This window comes from Arachis ipaensis, chromosome B3 (assembly GCF_059453495.1).
Source record: "Arachis ipaensis isolate K30076 ecotype BB chromosome B3, ASM5945349v1, whole genome shotgun sequence".
NCBI lineage: Eukaryota > Viridiplantae > Streptophyta > Magnoliopsida > Fabales > Fabaceae > Arachis > Arachis ipaensis.
Genome location: NC_142438.1, coordinates 123,110,775 through 123,129,343, shown reverse-complemented (window position 1 = coordinate 123,129,343; position 18,569 = coordinate 123,110,775). Strand labels below are relative to the sequence as shown.

General features: G+C 37.8%; 1 non-coding gene across 1 annotated transcript; it reads left to right on the top strand.

Moving 5' to 3' along the window:
• The first annotated feature begins 3,579 nt into the window (after positions 1 to 3,579).
• LOC148572320 (small nucleolar RNA R71) lies at positions 3,580 to 3,687 on the top strand. The gene has a single exon (XR_015880289.1). It is a non-coding gene; the product is annotated as a small nucleolar RNA R71 (small nucleolar RNA).
• The last annotated feature ends 14,882 nt before the right edge of the window (positions 3,688 to 18,569 follow it).

The following is an 18,569-nucleotide window of genomic DNA, read 5'->3' as shown; positions in this document are numbered from 1 at the left end:
TCAGATACTGCGTGCAAGCTATCAAATGGAAAAGCATCATTGATAGGAGTGGAGTCATCCTTAATGTGCTCAAGGCGACTCAAGTGGTCTGCCACTAAATTTTGGTTACCACTCCTATCCTTAATTTCTAAATCAAATTCTTGTAGCAACAGTATCCAACGTATTAACCTTGGTTTGGACTCCTTTTTAGCTAATAAATATTTTAGAGCTGCATGGTCCGAGTACACTACTACCTTAGTACCAAGTAAATAAGCTCTGAATTTATCCAGAGCAAAAACAATAGCTAGAAGCTCTTTTTCAATGGTGGTGTAATTAGACTGAGCAACGTCTAAGGTCTTAGACATATAAGCAATTACGAAAGGATCTTTACTTTTGCGCTGAGCCAGCGCCGCTCCTACTGCATGGTTGGAGGCATCACACATAATCTCAAAAGGCTGGCTACAGTCTGGTCGTCTCACAATTGGAGCTTGAGTCAAGGCAATTTTTAGCTTATCAAATGCTTGCATGCAATCCTCACTGAACTCGAACTCAACATCTTTCTGCAGCAGTCTGGATAAAGGCAATGCTACCTTACTGAAGTCCTTGATAAATCTCCTGTAGAAACCTGCATGGCCAAGGAACGAACAGACTTCCCTCACGGAGGAGGGGTAAGGCAAACTAGAAATAACATCTACCTTTGCTGGATCTACAGAAATACCAGTATTAGAAACAGCATGTCCTAGTACAATACCTTGTTTTACCATAAAGTGACATTTTTCAAAATTTAAAACAAGGTTTGAACTAACACACCTGTGTAGTACTCTAGCTAAACTATCCAAGCAAAGGCTAAATGAATCGCCATATACGCTAAAATCATCTACAAATACTTCCATACAGCTCTCGATAAGATCTGAAAAGATACTCATCATGCATCTTTGGAAAGTAGCCGGTGCATTACATAAGCCAAAAGGCACCCTCTTATATGCATACGTTCCAAAGAGACATGTAAAAGTAGTCTTCTCCTGATCTTCAGGAGCTAAATGAATTTGAAAATAGCCTGTATAACCATCTAAAAAGCAGTAATGGGATTTACCTGACAGGCGATCAAGCATCTGATCAATAAATGGCAAGGGGTAGTGATCCTTGCGAGTAGCTTGGTTGAGATGCCTGTAATCAATGCAAATTCTCCATGAATTCTGCACTCTAGTTGTCAGGAGCTCTCCATGCTCATTCTTTACTGTTGTGACTCCAGACTTCTTGGGCACCACTTGTACTGGACTGACCCATTCACTATCTGAGATGGGGTAGATAATGTCTGCTTCAAGTAGCCTGGTCACTTCTTTCTTGACAACTTCTAAGATGGTGGGATTCAATCTTCTTTGGGGTTGACGGACAAGCCTTGCTCCCTCTTCTAAAAATATTCTGTGCTCACAAACTTGAGGGCTAATGCCTACTATATCCGCCAGGTTCCACCCAATTTCTTTCTTGTGTCTTCTCAGCACACTTAACAGTTGTTCCTCCTGTTGGGAAGTGAGTTCCCTTGTAATGATAACTGGGAGCTTCTGATTATCCTTAAGGTAAGCATACTTGAGGTGGGGAAGGGGTTTTAATTCTAATTTCTGCTCATGGCTAGGCTCTGGATTATCTGGAACTAGTGATAATGGCAAAGTGTCCTCATTGTGTTCAGAGGGTGTCCCCACACTTGGACCTTGCTCTATGTGCTTCTCTTCTACTTCTTCTTGGTGAACTGCAACTACAGTTTAGTCAATGATGTCACACTGGAAGATGGAATGATCTTCTGGAGGGTTCTTCATAACTTCATTCAAATTGAAACTCACTGCTCTGCCATCTATCTCAAAGGAGTAAGTTCCTGAGAAGGCATCCAGCTTAAACTTTGAAGTCTTCAGGAATGGCCTTCCAAGCAGGATTGATGATAGTCTTCCTAAGTCATTAGGGGGCATTTCCAGGATATAGAAGTCAATGAGAAATGTGAGCCCCTTAATGCTTACCAGCACGTCTTCAGCAATTCCAACCACTGTGATGATGCTTTTATCTGCTAAAACAAAACAAGCTGCCGACCTTTTATGGGAGGGAGCCTCAAAGCATCATATATAGACAATGGCATAATACTCGCGCACACTCCTAAATCACACATGCAGTCAGAAAATATTACACCCTTAATGGTATAGTTAACCATGCATGGACCTGGATCACTACATTTTTCAGGTATACCTCCCATTAAAGCAGATATAGAACTACCTAAAGGAATAGTTTCTAATTTATTAATTTTATCTTTATGTATACATAAATCCTTCAGAAACTTTGCATATTTAGGTACTTATTGAATAACATAAAAAAGGGGAACAGTTACCTCAACCTTTTTGAAAATTTCTACCATTTTGGGATCAAGTTCCATCTGCTTCCTGTACTTTCTTGCAAGGTATGGAAATGGAATAGTAATGGAACCACTTACAGCTTCTGCGTCCTTTGGTGCTCCATTCCTTGGCTGTGCTATACTTCTTCGACCATGTCTTGTACTTCCTCTTCCTCTTCAGCATCTTCCACTTCAACTATGTCTTCAATTGGGGCGTGTTCTGGTGGACTTGGCTCCTCCTGATTCCTCTCTTGCAGTGTGATTTCGGACCTCAAAGTGATGGCATTGATGCCACCCTCGGGGTTGGGTAAGGGTTGAGAAGGAATTCTATTAGAGGTTGAAGGCTGATTATTGGAAGTATTCATTGATCCAATTTGTAAGGCAAGAGCTTGTACAGCTGAGGTCAGGCCATTTAAGGTAGAGCTAAGTGTGTTCTCTATGGCCTTCTGTCTTTGCTTAATAGACTGAAGCATTTCGTCATGAGAAGAAGAAGAAGGGTAAGTGATCTGAGGGGCCTGCTGTTGGTTGTTCTGAGGTGCTTGGGACTGCCTTAAGTGAGGTACTTTGTAAGGCTGGTTTTGGTTCTGCTGTCTGTTGTTGTTATTCCACCTCTGATTTCTATTGTTGTCTCTGCTTCCTCTGTTGTAGTTGTTCCTCCAACCTTGGTTGGAATTATCCCTCCATCCCTAGTTGGAATGGTCTCTCCATCCCTGGTTGGAGTTGTCTTGCCAACCTTGGTTGTAGTTTCTACATTGGTTATAATTGCCGCCTTGTTGATTGTACCCTTGATTTGGGCGGTCATAGAAATTATGAGTGGCTGCTACGGTGTTGTCCTCTTGTTGGAGCTGCAGACACTCATCAGTGTAATGACTATAATCAGCACATATTCTGCATACTCTCTGAGGGACTAGCTGTTGACTTTGTTGTGGTGGGGGAGGCTGAGGTTGTTGTTGATTTAGCTATATTTGCTTCAGTAAGTTGGTCATCTCATATATACTCTGTGTAAGAGCAGAAGTCTCAATGCTAGAGGAAACCTCTGCAACAGCCTTTGAGTGGCTGTTCCTGTGCCTGTGATTCCGAGTGGACTCAGCTAGGTCGCTGATCAGTTGCCACGCTTTATCTGCGGTCTTGTACTTTTTCAAAGAACCATTACTTACACCATCTAATGTAGTCTTATCCCGAGGCTTCATGCCTTGAGTGAAGTAGCTGATCAACACTAACTTGTCAATCATGTGATGGGGGCATGCGTCCAGAAGATTCTTGAAACGCTCCCAATACTCATAAAGAGTCTCTGATTTGGCTTGAATAATGCAAGAGATCTCTTTCCTTAGTCTATCTGTAACTTCAGATGAAAAGTATTTTTTTAAAGATTCTCTCCTGAGCGTATCCCAGTTAGTAACAGTCGTTTCAGGTTGAGTGTAGTACCACTCCCTCGCCTTTCCCTCAAGAGAAAATGGGAAGGCGGTCAGCAAAATAGAAGTTTCATCTGCACCATGACGCCTAACAGTAGAACAGGCTGTCTGAAAATCCCTTAGGTGCTTGATAGGCTCCTGAGCAGGTAAGCCGTGAAACTTGGGCATCAAATTGATTAGTGCAGTCTTCAGTTCAAAGCCAGATTTGGGTGACGCACTTGGTACGGTTCCAGAGTAAAGTCTGGAGCTCTAGCCTTCTGGAGAGTAATCCTCCTGGGCTCCGCCATGTTACCTGCGCCTAAATCAACCGAATTAGTAGAAAATGAGCTTGTTTCTTCCTCAGATGGCGCTTCAGATGAGACTGGTGAATTGATAATAATCACTTCACCACCCTCAGAGGCTAGCCTACGCCGAGCTCGCCTAATACGTGAAAGAGTTCTTTCAATTTCAAGATCAAATGCGGCTAAGCTCGGATCAGGCAATGAATGCATCATTCAATGAAAGAAACATACAGCTCATGGTAATAAAATAAAATAAAATATGCAAAAATTAAAAATATGTACACTAATTAATAATTTAGCACACAATTGCAACTCCCCGGCAACGGCGCCAAAAATTGATGCGATGCAGAAGTTGGCCGATTAAGAAATCAATATAGAAATACGTTTCGAGTATAGTTCTTAACCATCAAAAATCAGCTCATCAATTTAGAAAGGTTGTCACAAAATTAGAATAAAAATACTGGAAGTATGAGTCCCAAGTCGTCTCCCAACGAGTTGACAAAAGGGTGCTATCTTATTAATCAGGAGTTTTCCGATTGATTTTGAGAGTTGAATGACAGAAAATAAATAATTGTAAATTAAAAGAGAATTATAAATTCAGAATAAAAAGTCTTGACTGGGGGAATGATAAATTGGAAGTTCCATCCTTGTTGGAATCCTCTCAAGTGTAGTATAAAGAGGTTGTTATTTTCACTTAGTTAACCCTTACTAAATAAAGGAAAGTCAAGTGATTAAGGAAAGTCAAGTGATTGAGTTAACTCTTATTCATAAATCCTAGTCCTCTCCCTTGGGAAGGTCTAGTGTTAGTAAATAGAGAATTACCCAACAACTTCCAATTTAACTAATCACTTGAGCATTCCAACTCGAGTGTCTCCTTTTAATCAACCCCATGCCAAGTTGGGAATCTACTCCATTGACATGAAAATTAATTGCACCAAATTAAAAAGGAAATAAAAGGAAGACATGATAAACAATAACTGAGAATTAATTAAAAGTAAAAATATTCCTTTGCATTAATAAATTCTAAAAATAATCCAATTGTAACTCTAAACAAGAATTAAGAATATGGAAGAGTAAGGGAATAAGAAAACAAACTAGAGTAATAACTTCTTCAACAGAGGTAATGACTCTTCAATATCCAAAACAAAAGTATAAAACTAAAAATATGAATGTAAAAGAAAACCTAGAGGAAGAGTAATTTCTCCCTAGATTCAGATCTAAAACTAAAACTACACTAATGAGAATCTGTCTTGAGTCTCTGCATGTTTCCTGACTCTAGTCTGTGTTTCTGGGCCGAAAACTGGGTCAAAACTCGGTCTGAAATTGCCCCCAGCGTTTTCTGTATTTTTGCAGATCGCGTATGTCACGCGTACGCGTCAGTCACGCGTGCGCGTCACTGGTCGTTTTGGCGTGTCACGCGTACGCGTCATCCATGCGCACGCGTCTTTGTGCAAACTCCAATCCACGCGTACGCGTCAAGCACGCGCATGCGTCGCTGCAAATTTCTCCATGTCGCGCGCGCGCGTGAGCCATGCGCGCGCGTCGAGGCTTGCTGGTTATCTCCTTAGTTTCTTGTGTTCCTTCCATTTTTGCAAGCTTCCTCTCCATTCTCTAAGCCATTCTATAAAGCCTGAAAACACTGAACACATAGATCACGGTATCGAATGGTATAAAGGAGAATTAAAATATACAAATTAAAGGCTTAGGAAACAAGTTTTCAGTCATAGAATAGAACTAGGAAGGAATTGTAAAATCATATAAATCATATGAATAAAAGGCAAGGACTTAATAAAAACCACTCAATTGAGCACAAGATAAACCATAAAATAGTGGTTTATCACTCTGCCTGAAGGTCTGAACCTCCACCCTAAGCTTAGTCAGCTTCTTTGGTGGGAAAAATTTAGTAAGAAACTCCGTAACAACCTTGTCCCAAGTATCCAAACTCTCCTTGGTTTGGGAATCTAGCCAAAGCTTTGCTCCATCCCTCAGAGCAAACGGGAAGAGCATGAGTTTGTACACCTTTGGGTTCACCCCATTTGTCTTCACAGTATCACAAATCTGCAGAAAATTAGAAATAAATTTATTTGGATCTTCGTGGGGAAGACCATGATACTGGCAGTTTTGTTGCACCAGGGTGACCAATTGTGGCTTCAACTCAAAGTTGTTTGCAGCTATAGGAGGCACCACAATACTTTTTCCATAAAGATCTGCAGTAGGAGCAGAGTAAGAGCCAAGCACTCTTCTTTGTTACTCATTCTCATTCGGATTTGCCACATTGGCATTAACAGCATTATTGTGATCCATAGTGGATTCTGCAGCCTTGCAAAGTCTTGCTTGTTGTAAACGTCGCCTAAAAGTCCTTTCAGGTTCTGGATCAAAGTCTAAAAGAGGTTCCTTGTCTCTATTCCTGCGCATAAACAGACATAAAACAAGAAAAAATGGGATTTTCTACGTCAGAGTGCAGAGAAGTCCCAGTGAGGTATCCTGTGTAAAATAATAAAATAAAAATACTAAATAAAATAAATAAATAAATTTTGAAAATAATACCTGAAATTAGACAGAACTTTTCGAAAATTAACACGGAAAATAAACAAGAAAATTAAAATAAAATTAACTAGGTGACACCAAACTAAATTTCAGAAATTAAGAAAAAATATTACTGATAAAATAATAAGCAAAATTTAAATAAAATTAAAACTAAAACGCCTAATCTAAGAAATCAAACAACTGATAGTTGTTAATCACTATCAATCCCCGGCAACGGCGCCAAAAACTTGGTGCGGTATTTATAAACCACAAACTAACCGGCAAGTGCACCGAGTCATATCAAGTAATACCTCAGGTGAGTGAGTGTTGATCCCACGAGGATTGAAGGACTAAGCAACAATTGTTAATTGATTTACTTAGTTAGGCAAATACAAAATAGTGTTTGAGGGTTCAAAGACATTAAACAATATAAAGAATATTAAAGAAAGACAAGTAAATAAGTTGGGAATAAGATATGGAGAAAGCAGTTAAGGCTTCAGAGTTATCTATTTTCCGGATTGACTTTTCTTATTAATTTATTTTAATCATGTAAGATTTAATTCATGGCAACTATATGTGACTAGATCTTAATTCCTTAGACTTTTCTAGTCTTCTCTAAAATTCATCAACAGCCAATTCCTTGGTCAATTAATTCCAATTAGGGGGTGAAGTTCAATTCTAGTTATATGCCACAGAAATCCTAATTACCCAAATATAAAAGGATTATATGTCACGTATCCCGTTAAATTCAGATAAACTAGAAATTTAGGAGAAGTTGTTTTCAAGCTATTGTTCAAGTAAAGAGCTTTTCCAAGTTATAAAAGAACACAATTAGAAAGAGGGTCATACTTCCGTTCCACCCAAATTCATAAAATAAAGAACGAAAACAATTCTTAAATATAAATCAAGACATGAATTAAAATAGAAAAACAATAAAATCAATCCATACAATAGACAGAGCTCCTAACCTTAACAGCGGAGGTTCAGTTGCTCATGGTTCAGAGAGAAAAATAAGGATTCTGATAAAAATGTATTTTTGTAGCTTGAATGGAATGTGATGGATTTTCTTTTGAATAATTCCAATCCCCTTTTATATCTAATCCTAATAAATTTAAATTCTATCCTCTAAAACTAAAAAAATATCTTTTCCTATTTTAAATTAAAAATAAAGTTTAAATCAGAATTAATTAAAGCAATCAGCATGTCTTCAATTGATGGATGGAAACCACTTGCTTCGTAGGGTTCACGCCTAACTTGGAGTGGGCATAACCATTCTTGTGTGAATCTCCCTTGAGTCTCTGCTATCCCTTGGCTTCTAGTCTGTGTTTCTGGGCCGAAAACTGGGTCGAAACTCGGCCTGAAATCGCCCTCAGCGTTTTCTACGTTTTCTGCACGTGGCGCATGTCACGCGTACGCGTCAGTCACGCGTACGCGTCGATGGTCTTTTTCGCGTGTCACGCGTACGCGTCAGGTACGCGCACACGTCGCTGAGGAACTTCGCTTTTCACGCGTACGCGTCAGGTACGCACACGCGTCGCTCCTCGTTGGTCAGCTCCTTGGTTTCTTCTCTTTCTCTACAGAAACTTCATCAGATCCATCCGAATGCTACCTAAAATAAACAGAATTATACAAGACTCAAAGTAGCATCCATAGTGGCTAAAAGATAATTAATTCTTGATAAAACTTAACAAATTAAATACAAATTTACTAGGAAAAGATAGAAAAAATGCTCACGCATCAATTTACTTGTGATTGCATCTGTTTGTATGATTGATTATTGTTGTGACCTTATAAACGATTAGACTTAGGCTACTGATAAACCCATATTTTATGATATATTTTGTGCCTAATTTAAGTGATTTATTCAATCCTTCACTCACTTATTCATATAAATTGCATGGTTTTACTTTCCTTTCCTTATTATGTGATGTATGTGAAAAACATGTTTCCTACACTTTAAAAGTAATTATTTTAATTGCCCTTTATTCCCATTCGATGCCGTGATTCGTGTGTTGTGTAGTTTCAGATCTTCTAAGGCAGGAATGACTTAAAGGATGGAAAGGGAACATACAAAAATGGAAAGAAAGCATAAAATGGAGTTTTTTAAAGAAACTGGCAGTGACGTGATCGCATGGACGACGCGGCCGCATGCCAGCACGAAATGGTAGTGACGCGACCACGTGATTGACTCGATCGCGCGCCTTAAGCGAAACGCATATGACGCGGACGCATGACTGAAGCGACCGCGTGGCAAGGAAAACTCCAATTGACGTGACCGCGTGACCCAGCGGGCGTGTGACAGAGGCCACGCACTAGAAATTACAGAAAACGCTCCCAGCGGTTTCTGAAGCCCTTTTTGGCCCAAATCCAAGTCCATAAGGCACAGATCAGAGGTTATGAAGTGAGGGAATGCATCCATTCGAAGGAGAGTCTCCAATTAGTTACTTTTCATGATTTAGATTTAGTTTTGAGGGAGGTTCTCTCCTCTCTCTTTAGGATTATGATTTAGAATTATGATTTCTTTTACTTTCAGGATTATCTCTTTTTATCAGGTTCAATATTTCATTTTTATTTATCTTCTCAATTTAATTTATAAATTCTTCTATGTTACAGATTATTCTTTGAATTAATGTTATTTGAGGTATTTCAGTTTATGATTGCTTTCTTTTATTTATGTTACTGTTGCTTCCAATATGAAGACATTTTTATTCTAGTAGATTTACTTTTCCCTTTTTGGTCTTGGTTAAGAAATCAGTAACTCAGGAGTTATCAAACTCAAACATGATTGATAATTGTTATCTTTGCTAATTGAATTGAACTTCAATAATCCCAATCTTTCCTTAGGGATTAACTAGGATTTGAAGATCAAACTAATTAGTCACTTGACCTTTCTTTGCTTTAAGTAAAGACTAACTAAGTGGAATTAAGATTCAATCTTCATCATCATTGATAAGGATAACTAGGATAGGACTTCTAATTTCTCATACCTTGCTAAAAGTTTATTTTACAGTCATTTATTTACTTTACAGTCTTTTACTTATTTTAATTGCGATTTAAATTACTTGTTCCTCATCTTCAAAACCCCGATTTACAATCTCCATAACCAATAATAAGAACATACTTCCCTGCAGTTCCTTGAGAAGACGACCCGAGGTTTAAATACTTCGGTTATCAATTTTTAAGGGGTTTGTTACTTGTGACAACCAAAATATTTGTACGAAGGGATTTCTGTTGGTTTAGAAACTATACCTACAATGCGACTATTTTTTATAAAATTCTTTACTGGCGAAAATCCTTATGTCAAAACTGCGCCGTTGCCGGGGAACTACAATTGTGTGCCTTATTATTGGTTATTGTAAATACTTTTCTTTTACTTGTTTATTTGTCTTTATTTTCCCCTTTTATTTCCATTAGCTACTATGAATTCTCACCCCTCTCACTTCGAGTTTGGTTCTAATATTGTTGAAAGGAGTGAAAGTTATAACAGGAACATGCATCAAGCTCAGAGCAATCAAAGATGGATGGAGCCAAGAGGATCTAATCAACCCTTTAGGCAACAACACCCTCCAAGATATCATGGAAAGACCATTCTACAATGCATACCAAGCAAATAGACATGGTGGACAACCTTGTGGTTACCACAAGCCCCACCCTGCGCTTATAGGCCATCCTCTCAACATAACTTCGCACCACCACACTCACAAGCTCCTTTTCACCATTCACTACCGTATGATCATCATCTACCCAAATTCCAATCCAATTACTCCCAAACACCACCACTTCCCCATGTACCACGTCCAAATCTATCACCCCAAGAATCAGAGGTTCGCCTCAAGGAAACAGTAGATCAACTTCAAACAACCCTTCATCAACTAGATCAAGCAGTAAGTCTATTATCTTCTAGACGTTCGAACGTTCAAGGGCCTCCCAGAGCCCCATGTGGACAATCTAATGAAGAGCGTAGCATGAAGGAGATACTAGAAACTCCAGTGGACAAGACAGAGCATGACTTCGTATTAGAACAAGTAGAGGAAGCTGTCATTGTAAACGAAGAAGAGTTGGTTGAAGACTTAGGAGACGCTGAACTTCCATGGAAATCCAGAGTTGTGGAAAATTCTGTTAAGAACATTACAATTGATGCTAAGGAGGATAGTGCATAACTCCCACAGTAAATCTTTTATGAAGAACTAGACGGAATAATCCAAGAAGTAAGTTTCCTTGATGATGATAATCTCAAGTCAAGTTCTCCTAGTAATGAACTTGCATCCGCGGGTGAATTCTCTGAGATCGAAGAATCTTCCCCAAGTGAATACGAAGATGATATGGAGGTAGATTTCTCTCAACCTCCCGTTTATGACTTAAGTGATGAGGAAGACACAGAAGGCTTTGATCAGGACATGGATGCATTTGAAGAATATTGCACAGAAGTGAAGAAATTCACAGAAGAGCACAAGGGAGTAGAACTCACAGAACCACTGGAAACACCTATCCCAAGGCCATTACTACCCAATACGAGCTTCAAGTGGGTACAATCCTTAACCTTTAACTTTATTTTCCCACTTGAATATGGTTTGCTTGAAACAGATGGCCAACTTAGAGCTCTTTGCGGCTTTAAGAGTAAGAGGGAAATGGCTCGCACTCAGAGCTGGTGCACAAGGTTCAATAAGGTTCCACGCTTCAATTCGAAGTGCAAGGATTGGCATCATGATCAATCGAATGGATCTCGGAAAATGTTTGGTCATCTTGGTGAAAATCTACTTTCTAAACCGCCCGGATGGAAAAATATAGATCAAGATGAAGGCGGATTTAAAAGCAAAGTTTGGGATCCTGGAATCTATTCTGACATTCGCCACACCGGGAGCCTGAGAATCTGTTTGAAGCTGCTCAGAAGCTTTACATGCCTAGTTTGGGACCCCGGAGGCTGTTGGCATTCCAAGCATTGGTGGAGATTTCTGGATGAATTTAAGCATAATCCACCATAACAGGAAGCTCATCCAATGTCCAACTTAAGGACTTTAACTAAAAGTGCTAGGTGGGAGACAACCCACCATGGTATGGTCGTTCCTTTTTCAGTTTTATTTCATGTTATTTATTTTTATTATCCTTTTCAATTGAACCTGAATATTATTCATTCGCATTGCATACTGCATAATTGCATACCTGCATAAAAAAAGAAAAAAAAAGAAAAAAGGGTGCACGACGCGACCGCATCACTCATGCGATCGCATCACTTGCGAAAAACACTCCCTACGCGTCCGCATCATTCACGCGGCCGCGTGATCTGGAGATCGGCGTAAATCCCCAACGTCCAGTGAGTTAGGCTGGAATCGTGCGGCCATTGTGCGTTTCGCACAAAACGACCCACGCGATCGCGCCATCCACGCGATTGCGTCACTTGTACAACACCAATCCTACGCGACAGCGTGAGCGACGCGATCACGTCGCATGGATTGCACACCACCCCAAAGGAGACAGAGAGTTGCGCTGAAACGACGCTGGAATTGTGCGTTTCACACGATTTCCAGCGACGCGATCGCGCCACCCACGCGATCGCGTCAACCCCCATTTCACCCCAGCCACGCGACCGCGTGCCCCACGCGATCGCGTGGATTCAAATTTACTAACCCACCCATCCACAAAGAGCGGCTGCGCATGCAAGCACAGAGCAGGCTGCATCACATCAGGAGGCCCCGCATCAGATTCAGACTGCAGACCCAGAGATCCCTATTCAGTCAGCACCTCCTCTGCAGCAGGCAGATCCTCAGACTACCACCACAGAGACCCTAGCTACCCATCCTTTCAGTGATGACACCCCTTCACACCCTGCTTGAGTGAGCATCAGGGACAATGTTTCATTTTAAGTGTGGGGAGGTCGCCATCTCTGGCGTATTTTTTTGGTGAACCACTACAGATCCTTTTTATTTTATTTTGTTCTTTTTCTGTATTTTGATCTTTATTTTTATTTCTCAGCACTTATACATTGCTATTTTTATGTATTTTTACTCTATTTTCTGCATGTTGTACTTTATTTCATATTTTAACCATTTAGTTTAGTTGCAATTCTAACTTATTAGTTATAGAAAATGTGGATTGATTAGTATAGTTTACCCTTTTTAGCATAAGATAACTTAGTTTAAATTAAAAATATAAAAAAGGAAGTAAACTAGAGACTTTAACAGAATAAAAACAACCCACACCTTGTATATATAGCATTACATGTTAGTTAGTTAACAACATTTCATCTAGGAGAAACACTAGAACTTTAAAGCTACCTTAAGATTTACATTGAGAATAATGGGAACTCTTAATTTTTACTTGCTTGACATATATAACTGATATATGATTTTTGAGTTAGAGAATACACAACCTGTGAGTTTTGAGCTTAATTGCATGGTTACATTTAAACCATGATATTTTATTCCTGTGTGTTCCGTCCTTATTATTTATTCTGGTGTTCTTTACTTTGTTTTAATCTATATGTCCAATTGTAGAATATAGATACATATCAAGAAAGTGATTGAGGCCATTGTTTGATTCTAGCTCACTATTCCTAAATTAGCCTACCTTTTACATCACCCTTGTTAGCCCCCTTGAGCCTTTAAAACCCCTCTTGTTTTATAACCACATTACTAGCCTTAAGCAGAAAAATAAAATAAAAATCCCAAGTTGAATCCTTGGTTAGCTTAAGATAGAAATTGTGTGTTGTGTAAGCAGGGAAACCTATTGGGAACATGGATGATAAAAACAAAGGGTAGAAAGTTAAAAAGAATAAAATAATTCAAAATAAAAATTTTGGGAAGCATGCTCATGTGAAATCAAAATAATTGAATTACCATGTGCATTAAAAATTTTTTTTTTCAATATTTGAATAAAGGGGATGCAAAAGAATTCCCCAAATGCAAAAAGTGATGCACATGGGATAAAAATAAATAAAAATTAAATATGAGCATGTAACATAAAAAGTGAAAAAAATATAGGAAAATAGGTAAAGAAGCTTTGCTTTAAAAAATATGTATATTAGGTGAGATCTTAGACTAATCAAGGATTCACTTAATTAGCTCACTTAGCCTTATACATATACCCTTACCTTTACCTTGGCCCCATTACAACCTTAATTAAAGACCTCATGATTTTTGTATGCCTATATTCTATAATTGTTGATTGGTTAGATGAAGAACAAAGTTATAGAAAGTAAGGATAAAAAGAAGAATAGAGTGATTAACCCAATAAACACTGAGTGACTAGAGAGTAAACACAAAATCCAGTGAGGGTTCAATAGCTCATCAACATATATCTGTGCTTAAATTACTAATTGTCTTGCAAGTTTGTAAAATATTCTTCTTTCCCATCTCAATTGTAAAAGTGCTTTATCACTATCTAAGGTTTGGCTATATATAAGATTCCTTGAGAATGTAAATTAATTCAACTACATGTAAGTTTTATATACAAGTGAATAAAAATTAGAATTGCATGATTCATTTAGGTAGTTGCATTTAGAATAGATTGCATTGCATGAGATTCCACCACTTCAACCTTACCTTACTCTTTATCTTGGATTTAGCATGAGGACATGCTATTGTTTAAGTGTGGAGAGGTTGATAAACCCATATTTTATGATATATTTTGTGCCTAATTTAAGTGATTTATTCAATCCTTCACTCACTTATTCATATAAATTGCATGGTTTTACTTTTCCTTCCTTATTATGTGATGTATGTGAAAAACATGTTTCCTACGCTTTAAAAGTAATTATTTTAATTGCCCTTTATTCCCATTCGATGCCGTGATTCGTGTGTTGAGTAGTTTCAGATCTTCTAAGGCAGGAATGACTTAAAGGATGGAAAGGGAACATACAAAAATGGAATGAAAGCATAAAACGGAGTTTTTTAAAGAAACTGGCAGTGACGCGATCGCATGGACGACGCGGCCGCATGCTAGCACGAAATGGTAGTGACGCGACCGCGTAATTGACGCGATCGCGCGCCTTAAGCGAAACGCATATGACGCGGACGCATGACTGAAGCGACCGCGTGGCAAGGAAAACTCCAATTGACGTGACCGCGTGACCCACGCGGACGCGTGACAGAGGCCACGCACCAGAAATTACAGAAAACGCTCCCAGCAATTTTTGAAACCCTTTTTGGCCCAAATCCAAGTCTAGAAGGCACAGATTAGAGGTTATGAAGTGAGGGAATGCATCTATTCGAAGGAGAGTCTCCAATTAGTTACTTTTCATGATTTAGATTTAGTTTTGAGGGAGGTTCTCTCCTCTCTCTTTAGGATTAGGATTTAGAATTAGGATTTCTTTTATTTTCAGGATTATCTCTTTTTATCAGGTTCAATATTCCCTTTTTATTTATCTTCTCAATTTAATTTATGAATTCTTCTATGTTACAGATTATTCTTTGAATTAATGTTATTTGAGGTATTTCAGTTTATGATTGCTTTCTTTTATTTATGTTACTGTTGCTTCCAATCTGAAGACATTTTTATTCCAGTAGATTTACTTTTCCCTTTTTGGTCTTGGTTAAGAAATCAGTAACTCAGGAGTTATCAAACTCAAACATGATTGATAATTGTTATCTTTGCTAATTGAATTGAACTTCAATAATCCCAATCTTTTCTTAGGGATTAACTAGGATTTGAAGATCAAAGTAATTAGTCACTTGACCTTTCTTTGCTTTAAGTAAAGACTAACTAAGTGGAATTAAGATTCAATCTTCATCGTCATTGATAAGGATAACTAGGATAGGACTTCTAATTTCTCATACCTTGCCAAAAGTTTATTTTACAGTCATTTATTTACTTTACAGTTTTTTACTTATTTTAATTGCGATTTAACTTACTTGTTCCTCATCTTCAAAACCCCGATTTACAATCTCTATAACCAATAATAAGAACATACTTCCCTGCAGTTCCTTGAGAAGATGACCCGAGGTTTAAATACTTCGGTTATCAATTTTTAAGGGGTTTGTTACTTGTGACAACCAAAACGTTTGTACGAAGGGATTTCTGTTGGTTTAGAAACTATACCTACAACGCGACTGTTTTTTATAAAATTCTTTACTGGCAAAATCCTAACGTCAGCTGCGGTCCCCTTAGGTTTTTCGTATAATACTCTACTAGGAACCTTAGGTTCTCACCCCCCTTTTTTCCATGTCCGCAGATAGGGACCGGCGTGATCTTCTTTGAGTACCCAATGTACGGCAGCTTTGTGGACCTCGCGACAGGGAGCGCGATGTTTTGGGGTAGTCTGCATACACACTCCTACTATCTTCTCGACCGTCCTTTCTCTCACCCTCTGCTCAGCCAGGAGTTTGACCTTGACATGCCTTATGGTACACTACTATCCGAGCTTCACCCCGGCAGAGGCAAGTATCCTTTTCTGCCTTATCCTATGAACATGGCAGAGCCAATACCGGAGTCTTCGTTCATTGACATACCCGAGTATCCACCATGGTTCAATCCTGATGAGGATCAAGTTGTTCCTGATGTACCTATGCTTGACGCTCCACCACCATCTTCTGTAGCTGAGCCAGGATTCGATGGGCTAGAAGTTCCTGAAAGCTCTAGTTCTGCACCTTCAACCGAGTTTAGCTCAAAGGCATGGATTGACCAGATGATGGCGGATCTGTACTCTAGCTCTTTTGAGACCGGGGAAGAGGACTCGACAGAGGATGTGAGCAGCAGCAATATCACAGGCGCGTCAGAGTGATTCCCTCGCTTCAGCATATTGTGACAGCATTTTTCGAATATCTAGTATCAGCAATAGTAGTAGTAGTAGTAATGGTAGTAGTATTAATATTAGTGGTCCTTGCCCTAGCTCTTGAATATTCTTTTTAGAGGGATAACTCTTTTTATTTATTTAATAAAGTAGATCGGGTCTTAGTCTAGGGTGGCTCTTGTGAGTTGGGGCCTGTAAGCATTAAAATGAAGTATGTAATTAAGTATGAACTTGGGTTTTGTGATGAATTAAGCCTGCGGGCGTTTCATGTATGAGATGATTATGCTATGCTATGCTATGCTTTTTCCGTTTCCTGTATTTAACTGCTTAATTTATAATTATTCCAATATGCGCGACTAGATACACGATTCTTGGCTAGCGCAACAGGCTCATATGTATATACTTAATATATGGTCTAAAGTATCTACAATTAGCTAAATAGTAGTGCCTGGCTGCTAGCCTTGGTCATGACGGGCTAGAAGTTGGGTCATTACGTAATTTTGATTCATTTCTGAGTTAATTGTATCGCAATCATCATTAGATAATTTTGGTTCATTTCTGAGTGAATTAAGGTGCATTTGAACTCGTTGTCCTGCACAATTCAAAACTCTTTCTTCTTTCTTCTTTTATTTTCTCAAAATTCTTTTTGATTTACTCTCTTGAGAGTAATAAAACCAAGAAAAAGAGAAGAAAATATCAAACAAAAATAAAAAAGAAACATATTAATGACGTTGTTTGATCCAAAATTGATTTTAGAGGTGTTTTTGTTCATGATTGAATCTTGTTTGTGTGCTTATTTACGAACCGAGTTTATGTGTCGTAATCATTATGGTAAATTTTGGTTCATTTTTGAGTTATGTGTCGCAATTGTTATGTAATTTCGGTTAATTTCTGAGTTAATTGTGTCGCGGTCCATTATGTAATTTCGGTTCATTTCTGAGTTAATTGTGTCCCAATCATTATATAATTTCAGTTCATTTCTGAGTGAATTAAAGTGCATTTGAACTCATTATCCTGCACATTCAAAACTCTTTCTCCTCTTCCTCCTCATCTTCTACTGCTGCTTCTTCTTCTTCTTTTTCATCTTTTTCTTCTTCATCTTCTCCTTCTTTTTTCATTTTCTTATAGTTCTTCTTATTTCACTCTTTTAAGAGGATTAAAATAAAAAAAAGAGAAGAAAATATCAAACAAAAAAAAAGAAGAAATATATTAATGATGTTGTTTGATCCAAAATTGATTTTGGATGTATTTTTGTTCATGATTCAGTCTTGTTTGTGCACTTGTTTTCGAACTGAGTTTATGTGTCATAATCATTATGATAAATTTCGATTCATTTCTAAGTTAATTGTGTTGCAATTGTTATGTAGTTTCGGTTCATTTTTGAGTTAATTGTGTCGCAGTCCATTATGTAATTTTGGTTCATTTTTGAGTTAATTGTGTCGCAATCATTATAAAATTTTGGTTCATTTCTGAGTGAATTAAGGTGCATTTAGACTCGTTCTTCTGCACAATTCAAAACTCATTCTCCTTTTCCTCCTTCACTTTCTACTGCAATAACAGCAATAATAACACTAACAAAAGAATGACGATGAGAAAAAAACACGCAAAGAAGAAAAAGAAGAAGAAAAAGGAGAATGATAAAGAGCAGGAGAATAAGAAGAAGAAGAAAGAGCAGGAGAAAAAGGAGAAGGAGAAGAATTAGGAGGAGGAAGAGGAGGAGGATGAAGAATGTGTAGAAGAAGAAGACGACGACGATAACGTAAATGGTGCGTGTGCGTGTAATCACACTCTTTTTAATGAGAATGATTTTCGTTGGTGTTAAATCTATTTGATTGAACTTGGATGACAATATTACTTGGATGTGTAATAAATCTAAAAAAATTTACTAATAAATAAATATGGTTGTTAAGATTTCGTTTGTAAAAATCTCTTATATTTTTCTTAAATATATTATTATTAAAAATTTTAATTATTTAAATTTTTTTATAACGTAATTTTTATTAAATATTTTAACTCGTGTTTTTAAAAGTTTTGTTAACAAAATAAATAATTAAATAGGGGTTGATATGGGTTGTTAACTTGTCATGCATAAGAATAAAATATATGAGTAATTAATACCTATGTATACAGTTATACTACATAGATATTAAACTCAAATTATTATTTATTAATCTTATTGTTAAATAGTACATAAATAATTATTAAATATAAATATAAAATAAGTTATAAAAATGTTCTCAAATATATATACAAAATGGTGTGTTATTTTTCCC